At 44.9% G+C, this 14,285-nt stretch overlaps 2 non-coding genes across 2 annotated transcripts; both read right to left on the reverse strand.

Annotated features, from left to right (window-relative positions):
* Positions 1–3,195: 3,195 nt before the first annotated feature.
* TRNAQ-CUG (transfer RNA glutamine (anticodon CUG)) lies at positions 3,196–3,267 on the reverse strand. The gene has a single exon. It is a non-coding gene; the product is annotated as a tRNA-Gln (tRNA).
* A 728-nt stretch (positions 3,268–3,995) lies between these two features.
* Positions 3,996–4,077, reverse strand: TRNAS-AGA (transfer RNA serine (anticodon AGA)). Its single transcript has one exon. It is a non-coding gene; the product is annotated as a tRNA-Ser (tRNA).
* Positions 4,078–14,285: the final 10,208 nt, after the last annotated feature.

Below are 14,285 nucleotides of genomic sequence, written 5' to 3' on the forward strand. Positions count from 1 at the left end.
GAACAATCACCAGAACGTCCACTTCCACGTCCATTGCCACAAACCTTGCCCATTGTAAATGAAGTAAAATAGCTTACACTTGCACTATCAATGGAAAAAGGGTAATAAAGAGTAGATTAGAACCGTGGAAGAGGAAAACCACAGTTATTGTTTACTGGGGTATACCACACTTTTTTAAATAGAGATATTTGCGGCTGAACAGTGAGCGACACACTCAAACTGCTTTTTTTTTAGATACCAAAGGCCCAAAACTGGATAGTACAGCGATTTGACCCGTGGAACTGCGAAACCACACTGGGATGTCGGGCCTACACAAGACTATTTTCAACAGATATATTTTTATGTCACAACAGTCAGGAGACACTACTGTTTTTCTTTACGGAAAAAACTACCAAAACCTGAATAATAGAGATTTTTTACAATGGGATGGAAAAACCACAGTTATTGTTTACTGGGTATACCACGCTTTTTTAAATAGAGATATTTGCGGCTGAACAGTGAGCGACACACTGAAACTGTTTTTTTTAGATACAAATGGCCCAAAAGTGGATAATACAGAGGTTTGTACCGTGGAACTGCAAAACCACACTTGTATTTCTCGGGCCTACACCAGACTATTTTCAACAGATATATTTGTGTCTGAAAAATCAGGGAGACACTATTATTATTTTTATACAGCAAAAAATGCCAAAAACAGGATAATAGAGATGTTTTACCGTGGAACATCAAAACCACAGTAATAATTTACTGGTGTACACCAGACTTTTTTAAATATATATATTTGCGGCTGAACAGTGAGCGACACACTCAAACTGTTTTTTTTAGATACAAATGGCCCATAGAACTGCAAAACCACACTTCTATTTCTTGGGCCTACACCAGACTATTTTCAACAGATATATTTGTGTCTGAAAAATCAGAGGCACACTTTTTTTTTGGGGGGGGGGGAACACCAAAAGGTTAATAAGATGGGTATTTGTACATTGTGTAGGAGGAAAAAAAAATAGGATTTAGATAAAAAAAAAGGATTTTTCCTGGCCCCCGGGACCTGGAGCTAAGTCCAGCAATTTCAGCAACAGGAGCAGCACACAGGACTGTAATGTAGCGTTTGCTGGTATAACCACTGCGCCTCCTATACAGCCTGCCTTCCTGCCTGCCTGATATACCTGGGATGGATATTAGTCCTGAGAAGGACTGCTTGTTTGATCTGGCAGCCTTTACAGACCCTACACTAACTATTTTGCAGGATATATCTCTCCCTAAATCAGCAGCGCTGTCCCTACACTGTCTGATCCGGAGCGACTGTGTCCAAGATGGCGGCACCCGGTTTTAAATACTCGAGGTGACGCTGTGCGGCAAGCCAATCACTGTAATGCCCATAAACAACATGGCTGCGGCATTACAATGACTGGCTGGCAATCCCTGCATGTTCATTGGCTCTGTAAAGAGCGCCAAACATGCAGGGCGGAGACCCGAGCTCCCGCCCGAGAATCCCGGAAACGCTCAGTGCTCGCTGAACATCCTGAGTAGCGTGATGCTCGGGCGAGTACCGAGCAGTGTCGAGCATGTTTGCTCAACACTAGTTTTAATCTCAGTGGAACCTGGGAAATTCATGCATTATGATGAAAACTGGTTCTAAAGCTGTTCCGCAAATGTATATCTAACACACATTGCTAAATTAATATCTCCTCCCTTTTTATTCCACAAGTGTGCTTAAAGTTCCATGATATCACAACAAGGACAGTTTTAAAATGTTGATGAAATCTGGCTAATAATTAGCGTGCTGGATCTATCAGCTGGAAAAAGGGTGAGAAAAAAAGAAATTGCAAAACTTCTGCTCATCCAGAAGTCACTAAAGATTTTTCATGGTGTGCTAAAAGGTTCCATCGGAAAGATAATTCAAGTAGAGTTGGTGCAAAACAAAGTTCATATCCCAGTCCATCAGCCACAGCAGTGGTCTGTGTTCGCTGGAAAAAAGGAGGATTTGCACCACATACCTGATGGCACCCTCTGAGCTTTGTTTGATTGGTGGTGTGATGCACAAGTGACATCTCACCCGGCTGACTAATCAAAAGAAGATCTACAGATGCTGTTAAGCTGGTTCTACAAATACAATCCATAGATTACAGACCATTTCTGTGGGGGATAGACTTGGGAATGTGGAAATTGATCTACTCAGATAATTTGTCGAAATGTTACATGAAGTTAAATGTAGTTGGCAGGATTTGAACCTACGCGGGAAAACCCCAATGGATTTCTAGTAAGTCGCCTTAACCACTCGGCCACAACTACTCAGACACTGTTTCATTCTTATGAGTTTCACACCTTTTCTTATAGCACCATGATCAATATCAGTGATTATCCTTCTGGAAGACATTTCAGAAAATGGAAGATTTCAATTGGAAACAAAATTCCAGGCCTCACTGAAATGTAAAAATCTGATTTAAAGGTATCATCAATTGGAACCTTTTACAGTTCAAGGTTTAATAAAATTCATAAGGCGGATTTAGAGTGACTTTGTTCCAAACACCTCCTGAAAAAGGCTTTGAAAATGCTCAATAGTTTGAACAGATTCATTTCCATGCCAATAGACTTGCAGTTCATATGATCAGGTATTGAGCGCCTTTTAACCTCATTAAGTTTCCCAAAACGCCAAGCGGTTAACAGAAGTGAGCATATCATTTTTCAGGTATATTTTGCTTGCTTTATACTTGCTATACAAGTCAATGAGTAGGTTAGAAAGACCCCTGGAAGGTTCCTGAGTGACGTTCACAGCATTTTGCGAGCAAAAAAGAAACTTAAACAAACTAATTTGATGCCCAAAACAATACTTAGAAAAACATCACCAAACTATGTTTACAAAAATGCTGGAAAACACTAAAAAGGGTCATTCAGGAAAAGAATCGCTGTCGTTTCTTGAGGCCGTTTTGGCTTGAAATCCTGGTCAGTTTCAACCACCTGGAAAAAGTGTCATGCGAACATTGGCACAAGTCATAGTTTACAATTGCTTGGTGTGACATAGATGATATGAGTTTTGCTTCATGAAGTCAAGTTTAACTTTTGAGTTAAACTTTCTTGATAGATAGATCTTTTTGCCATGTGGATTTTAACTTTCTCTTTTTATGTTAAACCATGTGCATTGGCAAATTGAGTGTGAGCAGAAAAGATAAAACTGCTATGCACAAAGAATTTCTCAGGTTCCACTGAGATTTGAACTCAGATCACTGGATTCAGAGTCTAGAGTGGTAACCATTACACCATGGAACCACATTACCAATGAAGCTGGCTTGATTTTCTTTTGAAAACAGTAAAAGAGCATGTGTAAATAGTGGAAATGTGAGAAATTCACTCTTAATCCAGTGATCTGAGTTCTAATCTCAGTGGAACCTGAGAATTCATGCATTATGATGAAAACTGGTTCTAAAGCTGTTCCGCAAATGTATATCTAACACACATTGGTAAATTAATATCTCCTTCCTTTTTATTCCACAAGTGTGCTTAAAGTTCCATGATATCACAACAAAGACAGTTTTAAAATGTTGATGAAATCTGGCTAATAATTAGCGTGCTGGATCTATCAGCTGGAAAAAGGGTGAGAAAAAAAGAAATTTCAAAACTTCTGCTCATCCAGAAGTCACTAAAGATTTTTCATGGTGTGCTAAAAGGTTCCATCGGAAAGATAATTCAAGTAGAGTTGGTGCAAATCAAAGTTCATATCCCAGTCCATTAGCCATGGCAGTGGTCTGTGTTCGCTGGAAAAAAGGAGGATTTGCACCACATACCTGATGGCACCCTCTGAGCTTTGTTTGATTGGTGGTGTGGTGCACAAGTGACATATCACACGGCTGACTAGTCAAAAGAAGATCTACAGATGCTGTTAAGCTGATTCTACAAATACAATCCATAGATTACAGACCATTTCTGTGGGGGATAGACTTGGGAATGTGGAAATTGATCTACTCAGATAATTCGTCAAAATGTTACATGAAGTTAAACATAGTTGGCAGGATTTGAACCAACGCGGGAAGACCCCAATGGATTTCTAGTCCATCGCCTTAACCACTCGGCCACAACTACTCAGACACTGTTTCATTCTTATGAGTTTCACACCTTTTCTTATAGCACCATGATCAATGTCAGTGATTTTCCTTCTGGAAGACATTTCAAAAAATGGAAGATTTCAATTGGAAACAAAATTCCAGGCCTCACTGAAATGTAAAAATCTGATTTAAAGGTATCATCAATTGGAACCTTTTACAGTTCAAGGTTTATTAAAATTCATAAGGCGGATTTAGAGTGACTTTGTTCCAAACACCTCCTGAAAAAGGCTTTGAAAATGCTCAATAGTTTGAACAGATTCATTTCCATGCAAAAAGACTTGCTGTTCATATGATCAGGTATTGAGCGTCTTTTAACCTCATTAAGTTTCCCAAAACGCCAAGCGGTTAATAGAAGTGAGCATATCATTTTTCAGGTATATTTTGCTTGCTTTATACTTGCCAAACAAGTCAATGAGTAGGTTAGAAAGACCCCTGGAAGGTTCCTGAGTGACGTTCACAGCATTTTGCGAGCAAAAAAGAAACTTAAACAAACTCATTTGATGCCCAAAACAATACTTAGAAAAACATCACCAAACTATGTTTACAAAAATGCTGGAAAACACAAAAAGGGTGATTCAGGAAAAGAATCGCTGTCATTTCTTGAGGCCATTTCGGCTTGAAATCCTGGTCAGTTTCACCCACCTGGAAAAAGTGTCATGCGAACATTGGCAAAAGTCATAGAGTACGATTGCTTGTTGTGACATAGATGATATGTGTTTTGCTTCATGAAGTCAAGTTTAACTTTTGAGTTAAACTTTCTTGATAGATAGATCATTTTGCCATGTGGATTTTAACTTTCTCTTTTTATGTTAAACCATGTGCATTGGCAAATTGAGTGTGAGCAGAAAAGATAAAACTGCTATGCACACAGAATTTCTCAGGTTCCACTGAGATTTGAACTCAGATTGCTAGATTCAGAGACCAGAGTGCTAACCATTACACGATGGAACCACATGACCAACAAAGCGGGCTGGATTTTCTTTTGAAAACAGTAAAAGAGCATGTGTAAATAGTGGAAATCTGAGAAATCCACTCTTAATCCAGTGATCTGAGTTCTAATCTCAGTGGAACCTGGGAATTCATGCATTATGATTATTGTTGAGCCACCCCCGTAGTGTTCGAGTTCAGTTCGGTTCGTCGAACACCCTTGTGTTCGCCAAACTGTTCGTCGAACACCTTCGAACACCGTTAAAACCAATGGCAGGCAAACAAAAACACATAGAAACACATAGAAAACACCTTCAAAGGTGTCCAAAAGCTGACAAACTGCTCAGAAGACACAAGTAACACATGGAAAAGTGACAAGTACATATAGTCATGCGAAAAGAAAAGAGGTGGAGGAGTAAAAGCAGGGGGAGACACAGATATAGGCATGTCATGCCCTTCTAAAATCCAAAAAGTGAGAAGCCGACACGTTCAGTCCGCTCCTGCCTGTGCCACCTCCGTGTCGCCGGGTTTGTGCCTGAGCCGCAGTGAACCCTGACGGCCAGCCCCCCTCTTCCAATACTGGTGCCTGTCCGCTGGTGGGTCGAGCGAGCCCCCCTGTGGTGGAGGCAGCTCTAAGCTTTTTAATTTAAATTGTCTCTCTAATTTGAATGAATACACTTTAAATCCATTTACAAGGATCTATTGGAGGGCAAGTCTCATGCCAGCAGCCGCGTAATTCCAGCTCCAGTAGCGTCCACTAAAGCTGCTGCAGCTAAAAAGCTTTTATAAGGATCGAGCTCGGCTGTCCACCGCAAGGCATCCTACTGCCAGTCCCAGCCCCTATGCCTTGGGGTGCCTCCTGATGCTCTTCACTGAGTATTCCGTGGTCCCGAAGCATTTCCTTTGAAAAAATTAAGTGTCAAAACTACAGGTGGTGTAGCTTGCTTAAAAGCCGGGATAATCCGCTGACTAGCAGACACTGCTACTAGGCACAAAGTATTTCCTGGGCTAGATGCAGTTAAAAATTTGTAATTAGATACTCTCGTTGGATGCTGAGAAAGCATTCCATAGAGTCTCCTGGCACGCCATATATGATTCTCTTAAAAAGCTTGGGGTAGGGGTCTAGGGGACCCTTTTATAGCCAAAATCACGGCCCTGTATCGCAATACGTCACCTAGGCTGAAGATAAATGGAACTGTATTACCCTGAGGGCTCGGTTGCTGCAGAGGTATTGCACCTCACCCAGAGGTGTGATATCTCACTCTTAGGTAAGGATGGAGTGTGGATCAGGACCCGACACCTGCATGCATTACACCACATTGCCGTGGGGCAGGGCGACCAATATGCCCCTGAGATGGGCACGACAGTCCCTGTCCCTGGCTGGAGTGGGGGGAGAGAACACTGAGGAAGGGGAACCCTGTAGTGCAGGAGCAGGGAGGAAGCAGTTCCTGGGTGCATTGAGAAGGGAGTATAAAAGGTGGGCACCATCTTAGTTCAGTGCAGAGAAGTCTGAGCAGAAGTGACAGGGAGCAGGGGCTCTGCATGAGCTCTGCTCCGGAGGTGGGCCTAGTAACAGAGGCCCAGGCCTGGAAGAGGGAGAAGGAAGGAAGAGGAGCGGAGAAGGCTCCAGGAACGAGGAACGAAGGGATCCCAGGGGTGCGGACGGGCGAGTCGCCACCGCACGCCCGAATCCACCTGCGTGGAGGGGTCAGGCCAAAGGGGGAGACCGGTCCCCGAAACTAGTGGAGGCAGGAAACGACCCTCAGCTAGAAACCGGAGGCTCTGACATTTTATGTGGCGCAGCCCCTCGCTACACCCGCTAGGAAGGCACCACATGGGGTCAGGGAAACTGGCGCCAAGTTTACCAAGAGGAGGCCCGAGGCAGCCGGACAGAAGGGTTTTTAAGAAAGGCCAGACAAAGGACACACAAAGGGGGTCCTGAGAAGCGCTCCAAAGTTATCTGGGAGTTGTCTGAGCCCCTCACCTGGTGAGCACAGTACGACGTGGGCAGCCGTTACCTGCAGACGTGGTCTGGATAATAAGAACTGTGAGTAAAGGCCCTGTACTGCATCACTGATTCCGTGTCGTTACTGCTGCTGCCCTGCACCATCACCCCCATCCTCCGCATACACTGCCCTGAGGCTATACTCCTCCCGTGGGGAGTTATGCTACGCTCTGCTGCACCCACAACACCAACCTCAGCGGTCTGCCCTGGAGCGGCGGTTCACTCTGACCGCAATCCACGGGTGGCGTAGTCGGACATTTAAACATCAAAACCACATAAATAGTTCCGCCACTGGTTTGACTGCCCTGAGCCACGGAACCGGGTCGCCGCCACGGAGACTACAACCACCAGCATCCACCAAAAAGGGTCCGGCTCCGGGTGTCCCAAGGCCCAGGGGGCGCGTCAGAACATTTTCATCACCTTTCACAATCACCAATGGGACAAGGCAGGGATGTTCTCTGTCCCCTCTCTTATACATCCTAGTGACGGAGCACCTGCTCTCATCAATTCGCCATAACCCCAATATTAGGTGGATTGAGGTGGGAGGCACCGAGTACAAGTGCTCTCTATTTGCTGATGATGTCCTAGTATATATCACTCAATCACATATATCCATCCATGCTGTTATGGCTGAAATAGATCACTTTGTTACATGGTCAAATTTTAAAATCAATGCAGCGAAGTCTGAGGCCCTCGATGTCTCCCTCCCCAAATCCATATAGGATTCAATCCAGTCCAACTTTCCCTTTGCCTGGCCCTCACAGGGTATCAAATACTTAGGAATTCCTATTCATAGAGACCTCTCCCATCTATGTTATCTTAATTTTGGGCCCTTTATTGAACAACTCCATACAGACCACGGTTGGCAAGTTAGAACTGTAAGATTCACTACGTGAACCACTGGTGTTTTGTGGAAAAGCACATGTACACTGTGTTCCAAATTATTATGCAAAAAGTGTTTAGGAGTGATAAGGGAAGAATTTGTTTGTTTGTCAGTTAAACTCATTGATGGTGATGTGTGTCAGGGCTCTTTATATCACTGTAAGCAATTGCAGACACCAGTGCTAATTAGTTTGGCAGGTGTGTCCAATGAAAGGCAAGACTACTTAAGAAGGCTGTCTCACATTATTAAGCAGCCTACATTTTCTGATAAAATGGGAAAGAAAAAGGATATGTCGGCTGCTGAGAAGCAACAAATTGTGGAGTGTTTAGGTCAAGGCATGACTACAATCAACATTGTGCGATGATCAGGATGAAGTGTCTTGGCAATCAAGAAGTATGTAGCTGATTCACAGTACACACGTGTGCGTGCTGATAAGGGCAAATTGAGGACACTTTCCTACAAGCAATTACGTCAGGTTAAAAGAGCAGCGGCAAAAAAGCCTTGTCATAGCAGCAGACAAGTTTTTGAAGCTGCTGGTGCCTCCAACGTCCCCCGAACAACAAGGTGCAGGGTCCTTCAGAGGTTTGCAGCTGTGCATACGCCATCCTGTCGACCTCCTCTATCCACTTCACACAAGCAGAAACGGCTCCAGTGGGCCAAACATTACATGAAGACTGATTTCAAAACTGTTTTGTTCACGGATGAGTGCCGTGCAGCGCTCGATGGTACAGATGGATGGAGTGGAGGATGGCTGGTTGATGGACACCCCACGCAAACACGGCTACAGCGCCAACAAGGAGGAGGTGGAGTAATGTTTTGGGCTGGAATCATGGGGAGAGAGATTGTTGGCCCCTTTAGGATCCCTGAAGGCGCTAAAGATGAACTCCATAATGTATGTGGATTTTCTCAAACAGCACTTCCTGCCATGGTTCAAGAAGAAGAACCGTGTATTTCACAGCAAGATCATTTTTTTGCATGATAATGCACCATCTCATGCTGCACATAAAACATCTGCATCTCTGGCTGATATGGGCATAAAAGGGGACAAACTTATGGTGTGACCCCCATGCTCCCCTGACCTCTACCCCATTCAGAACCTCTGGAGCATCATCAAAAGGAGTGTCTATGATGGCGGGAGGCAGTTCACATCTAAGCAACAGCTCTGGGAGGGTATTCTGTCCTCATGCAAAACAATTGAAGCAGAAACCATCCAAAACCTGACAAATTCAATGGACGAGAGAGTTCAGAAGCGCCTTTCGAACAAGGGGTCCTATGTGAAAATGTAACATCACCTAGAATAAAGTTTTGAGTTGAAAACTGTTTGATTTCAGTTTCTAATAACCTGCTAATGCTTATAATTTCAAAAATGACCATTTTTTTGGTCTTTATTAAAATGAAAAGGTTGATCGAAAAGTTTGGCGGATCTAAGAGTGTGGCAACCCAGTAGTCATGATTACTTCGATTTCTGACAATATGAGGGTCATGTTGCAGGTAGTGCAGCAAGAAGGCACTTATGTGTCTTGCGCATCTCGGAGCCCCAAAATTATTTTCCGGGCTAGATGCAGCTAAAAATTATTATTAATTTTAAATCTGGTGGAGCTTAGTATAGATGGCCTAATAGGATCAGTGCTGCACACTGCTACAAAGCCCAAATTATTTTCCAGCCAAGATACAGATAAACATGATTAGTAATTTTAAATCTGGTGGAGCTTATTATAGATGGCCTAATAGAATCAGTGCTGCACACTGCTACAAAGCCCAAATTATTTTCCAGCCAAGATACAGATAAACATGATTAGTAATTTGAAAGCTTAAAACGGTTGGTAGGGTGATTTTAACCAATCATCCATCTTTTACTCTCCCCAGGATGACACAGGGGTAGAAAAGTCGTTTCGGATCCATGATTTGTTCATCTTTATTAACGAGTGTCTGTCTACATTATCAGTGGAGAGCCGCGTGCGCTTATCTGTCAGCACACCACCAGCAGCGCTGAACACACGTTCAGACAGAACGCTGGCTGCGGGGCATGACAAGATCTCCAAGGCGTAAGTGGCTATCTCCAGCCATTTATCCAGATTGGAAGCCCAAAAAGAGCAAGGGTCCAGTGACACAGTCATGGCTTCAATGTTTACTTGGAGATACTCCTGTACCATCGTCTCTAGGCGTTGACTATGTGTCAGACTTCTTGTCTCCTGTGGCCTTGCAAAGGATGGGCTAAAAAAGTGGTGAAATGATTGCGCAAAATTGATGTTACCAGCAGATACTGTGGTTCTGTTATGGTTTGAGTGCTGAACACTTGACGGTCCCACGGTTGGCAAGTTGGAACTGTGAGATTCACTACATGCACCACTGGTGTTTTGTGGAAAAGCACATGTAAGATTCTGCAACAGTCTCTGCTGAAACTCCTGCAGGCGTGCATCCCTTTCTATGGCAGGAATAATTTCTGCAAATTTACTTTTGTACCGGGGATCTAACAGTGTGGCAACCCAGTAGTCAGGATTATTTCTAATTCTCCCAATTCGAGGGTCATGTTGCAGGTAGTGCAGCAAGAAGGCACTCATGTGTGTTGCGCATCCAAGAGCACCAAGTCCCTGTTGTGTTGGTGGCGAGGTAACAATCATGCTTCCTTCCTCTGTCCTCTCCCCCCAACCTCGCACAACAGAAATGTGATCAAGGTCTCCCTCATCTGATGAGTCTTCCATCAGTTCGTCCTCCACTTCTTCCTGGGCTCCTGCACCTTCCTCACTAGTTTGGCTGCTACCATGCGCCCTGGTAAAACCATCTCCCCCACCCTCACATGCCTGCCACCTTGGTGCTGCCGACCGTCTGGACCTTGCAGATGTTAGCCCTTCCGCATACAACTCCTCCTCCTCTACTTCCTCCACCTCCTCTTGTGCCACCACCTGACTCCGAATTCTGTTTAACATGTGCTCCAGCATGTAAATCACCGGAATAGTCATGCTGATAATGGCATCGTCAGCACTAAACATCTTCGTCGCCATTTCAAAACTGTGCAGAAGGGTGCATAGGTCCCTGATCTGAGACCACTCCTCCAGCGTGATTTGCCCCACGTCTGGATCTCGTTGGCCCAGGCTATACGTCAGAAAGTATTGCACCAGGGCTTGTCGGTGCTGCCACAGTCGCTGCAACATGTGCAGAGTTGAATTCCACCAGGTAGGCACATCGCATTTTAGCCGGTGAAGTGGCAGGCCCAACGACTTCTGTAGAGATGTAAGTCGCTGAGCTGCGGGATGCGAACGGCGGAAGTGAGCACACAGCGACCGTGCCCTCTGCAGAAGGCCATCTAGTCTGGGATAGTGGGCTAAAAATTGCTGGACAACCAGGTTCAACACGTGAGCCATACAAGGCACGTGTGTGACATTGCCCCGGCGAAGGGCCGCACCCAGGTTTGCAGCATTGTCGCACACGGCCTTCCCTGGTTTCAGGTCCAGTGGAGACAGCCATTCATGAAATTGGTTCTCCAGAGCTGACCACAACTCCTCTGCTGTGTGACTCACATTTCCCAGACATTTCAAAGTAAAAACCGCCTGATGACGTTGAGCCCTACTGCCAGCATAGTAAGGAGGTGTGCAGGATCCCTTCTGCGCAGTTAGAAAGCTTGTGGCATGACCAGACAGGCTTTGGGTGCAGGTGGAAGACCGAGAGGAGGTTGAGGAGGCAGAAGCAGTGGAGGAACTTTGACATAAAGAGGATTGACGCACAACTCGTGGGGACGGCAAGACTTGGACAGCAGCCCCTTGTCCTGCTGTCACCATAGTTACCCAGTGCCCAGTCAGCGACATGTAACGCCCCTGTCCATGCCTACTCGTCCAAGTGTCTGTGGTGAAATGCACCCTGTCACACACAGAGTTTCTCAAAGAAGCGGTGATGTTGTGTGCGACATGCTGGTGGAGCGCAGGCACACCTTTCTTTAAGAAGTAGTGCCGACTGGGCATCTGGTACTGGGGCACTGCGACGGACATAAGGTCTCGAAAATCCTCTGTGTCCACCAGGCGGAAAGGCAGCATTTCTGTAGCCAAGAGTTTGCAGATGGTGAAATTCAACCTCTTAGCTTTCTCATGGCTAGGAGGAAATGGTCTTTTACTTGTCCACATCTGAGGGACCGAGGGCTGGCTATTGTGCTTAGATGGGGTTGATAAGGGTGTCCCTGGCAAACTGCCGGTCTGTGAGGAAGATGTAGGCGGACATGTTAGGTTGCCTTGATCCAAAGGTGGTACTATCGATGTCGGACAGCACTCAACACCAGCTGGTGTTACCACCTCCAAAGAAAATGATGACCTGCCAATCACGCTGGCTGTTGCGGGTAAAGAGGTGGCAGGTCTGCGCCCCAAAACAGGTGTGACTGCTGTCCCCCCAGTCACAGAGGATGAAGAGGCCGCGGATGCACAAGATATGGCAGACGGTGGTTTGCCCGGCCGGCTAGGCCGCATTGTAGCACACTGAGCTTCCCACTGCAACTTATACTTCATGTCCATGTGCCGGTTCATGCATGAAGTACTCAAACTATGTATTTTTTGGCCTCTACTTAGCTTTTGCTGACAAATGTTACAGATAACACGAGTTGGGTCATCTTTATCGATCTGAAAAAATGCCCAGGCTATGCAAGGCTTAGCACCCATGCGACCTAAAGAGCCACCACGACTTGTGGTGAGAGGCAGAGTTGTGTTTGAGGATGCAGTTGTTGACGTGCTTCCAGTACTACGTCTCTGTCCAGGAAGGCGCAACCTGACCTCGTCGTCACTAGCATCTTCCTCCACCTCCTCTGCTGACCTCATCTCTTGGCTGACTGTGGGTTGACAGTAAGTGGGATCTCCAACCTCATCATCATCACCCTGTGCGTTATCACACCCGTCGTCCTCAGAGCCAACCTGTTCCTGCCCTGACAAAAAACTAAAGTTGTCGCTCCAATCAGGTATTTGAGTCTCATCATCGTCTTCCTCATTGTCTCCACCAACAGGAGTTACAGTTTGGGAATGAGGGTCTACATTATGGTCAGAACCTTCAGCGTCTGGTCCTGGATCCGACTCATAAAGATTCTGGGCATCAGTGCAGATCATTTCCTTGTCTGGATTCACAGAAGCACTGGAGTCGACCTCTGATTCCCAGGCTATAGTATGAGTAAACAGCTCTGCAGACTCAACCATCTGTTCTACCTCATACTCAGACGGGCAGCTGGAGATTTGGGAGCTGTGAGGAAGCAAGTGCGATTGGGGTGACACCTTTGAGGACTGGAGTATTTGTGATGTTGAAGTTGATGTAGAGGAGAGCCCACTTAAAGGAGCACTTGATATCCGTTGAAGCACCTGCTGTTTTTGTGCCTCATCTGGAATTTGTAGCGATTGGCATGGCCGTAAGAAAGGGATCTTATCACATTGTCCGCTAAAAGAAGTAGACATTTTAGTTTGGCTGGAAGATGGTCTTTCTTCTGCAGATGTTACTGTTGCTTTAACACCTACCCCACGGACACAACCTTTTTTCCCCTTCCCAACACGCCTATTCCCCTTTCCACCAGCAGCAGGCCTTTTTCCACTCATTTTGGTGGTTAACTAATTCACAACTCTGGAGTTGTTTGCACAAAAAAACAATGGATGGGAACCGAGCAGAGCTGAGTGGCCAAACTGTGGTATTAGGCCAAAACTATTGGCTGGGTTAGATGCAGGAAAAAATTATATTCAATTTGCAACCTGATGGAGGTCAGTATAAATGGACTAATAGAACAAGTCCCACACACAGTTAGAAGCCCAAATATTTTTTCAGAGGTAGATGCAGAAAAAAATATATTCAGTTTGCAACCTGATGGAGGTCAGTATATATGGACTAATAGAGAAAGTCCCACACACTGCTAGAAGGCCAAATATTTTTTCAGAGCTAGATGCAGACAAAAAATTATTTTGAATTTGCAACCTGATGGAGGTCAGTATAGGTGGACTAATAGAACAAGTCCCACACACTGCTAGAAGGCCAAATATTTTTTCAGAGCTAGATGCAGAAAAAAATTATATTCAGTTTGCAACCTGATGGAGGTCAGTATAGATGGACTAATAGAGAAAGTCCCACACACTGCTAGAAGGCCAAATAATTTTTCAGAGCTAGATGCAGAAAAAAATTATATTCAGTTTGCAACCTGATGGAGGTCTGTATAGATGGATTAATAGAACAAGTCCCACACACAGCTAGAAGCCCAATATTTTTTCAGAGGTAGATGCAGAAAAAAATATATTCAGTTTGCAACCTGATGGAGGTCAGTATAGATGGACTAATACAACAAGTCCCACACACAGCTAGAAGCCCAATATTTTTTCAGAGCTAGATGCAGAAAAAGATTATATTCAATTTGCAACCTGATGGA

The sequence above is a fragment of the Phyllobates terribilis genome, unplaced genomic scaffold, assembly GCF_046119375.1.
Source record: "Phyllobates terribilis strain yellow unplaced genomic scaffold, ASM4611937v1 Scaffold_13__5_contigs__length_258822181, whole genome shotgun sequence".
Taxonomy (NCBI): Eukaryota; Metazoa; Chordata; class Amphibia; order Anura; family Dendrobatidae; genus Phyllobates; species Phyllobates terribilis.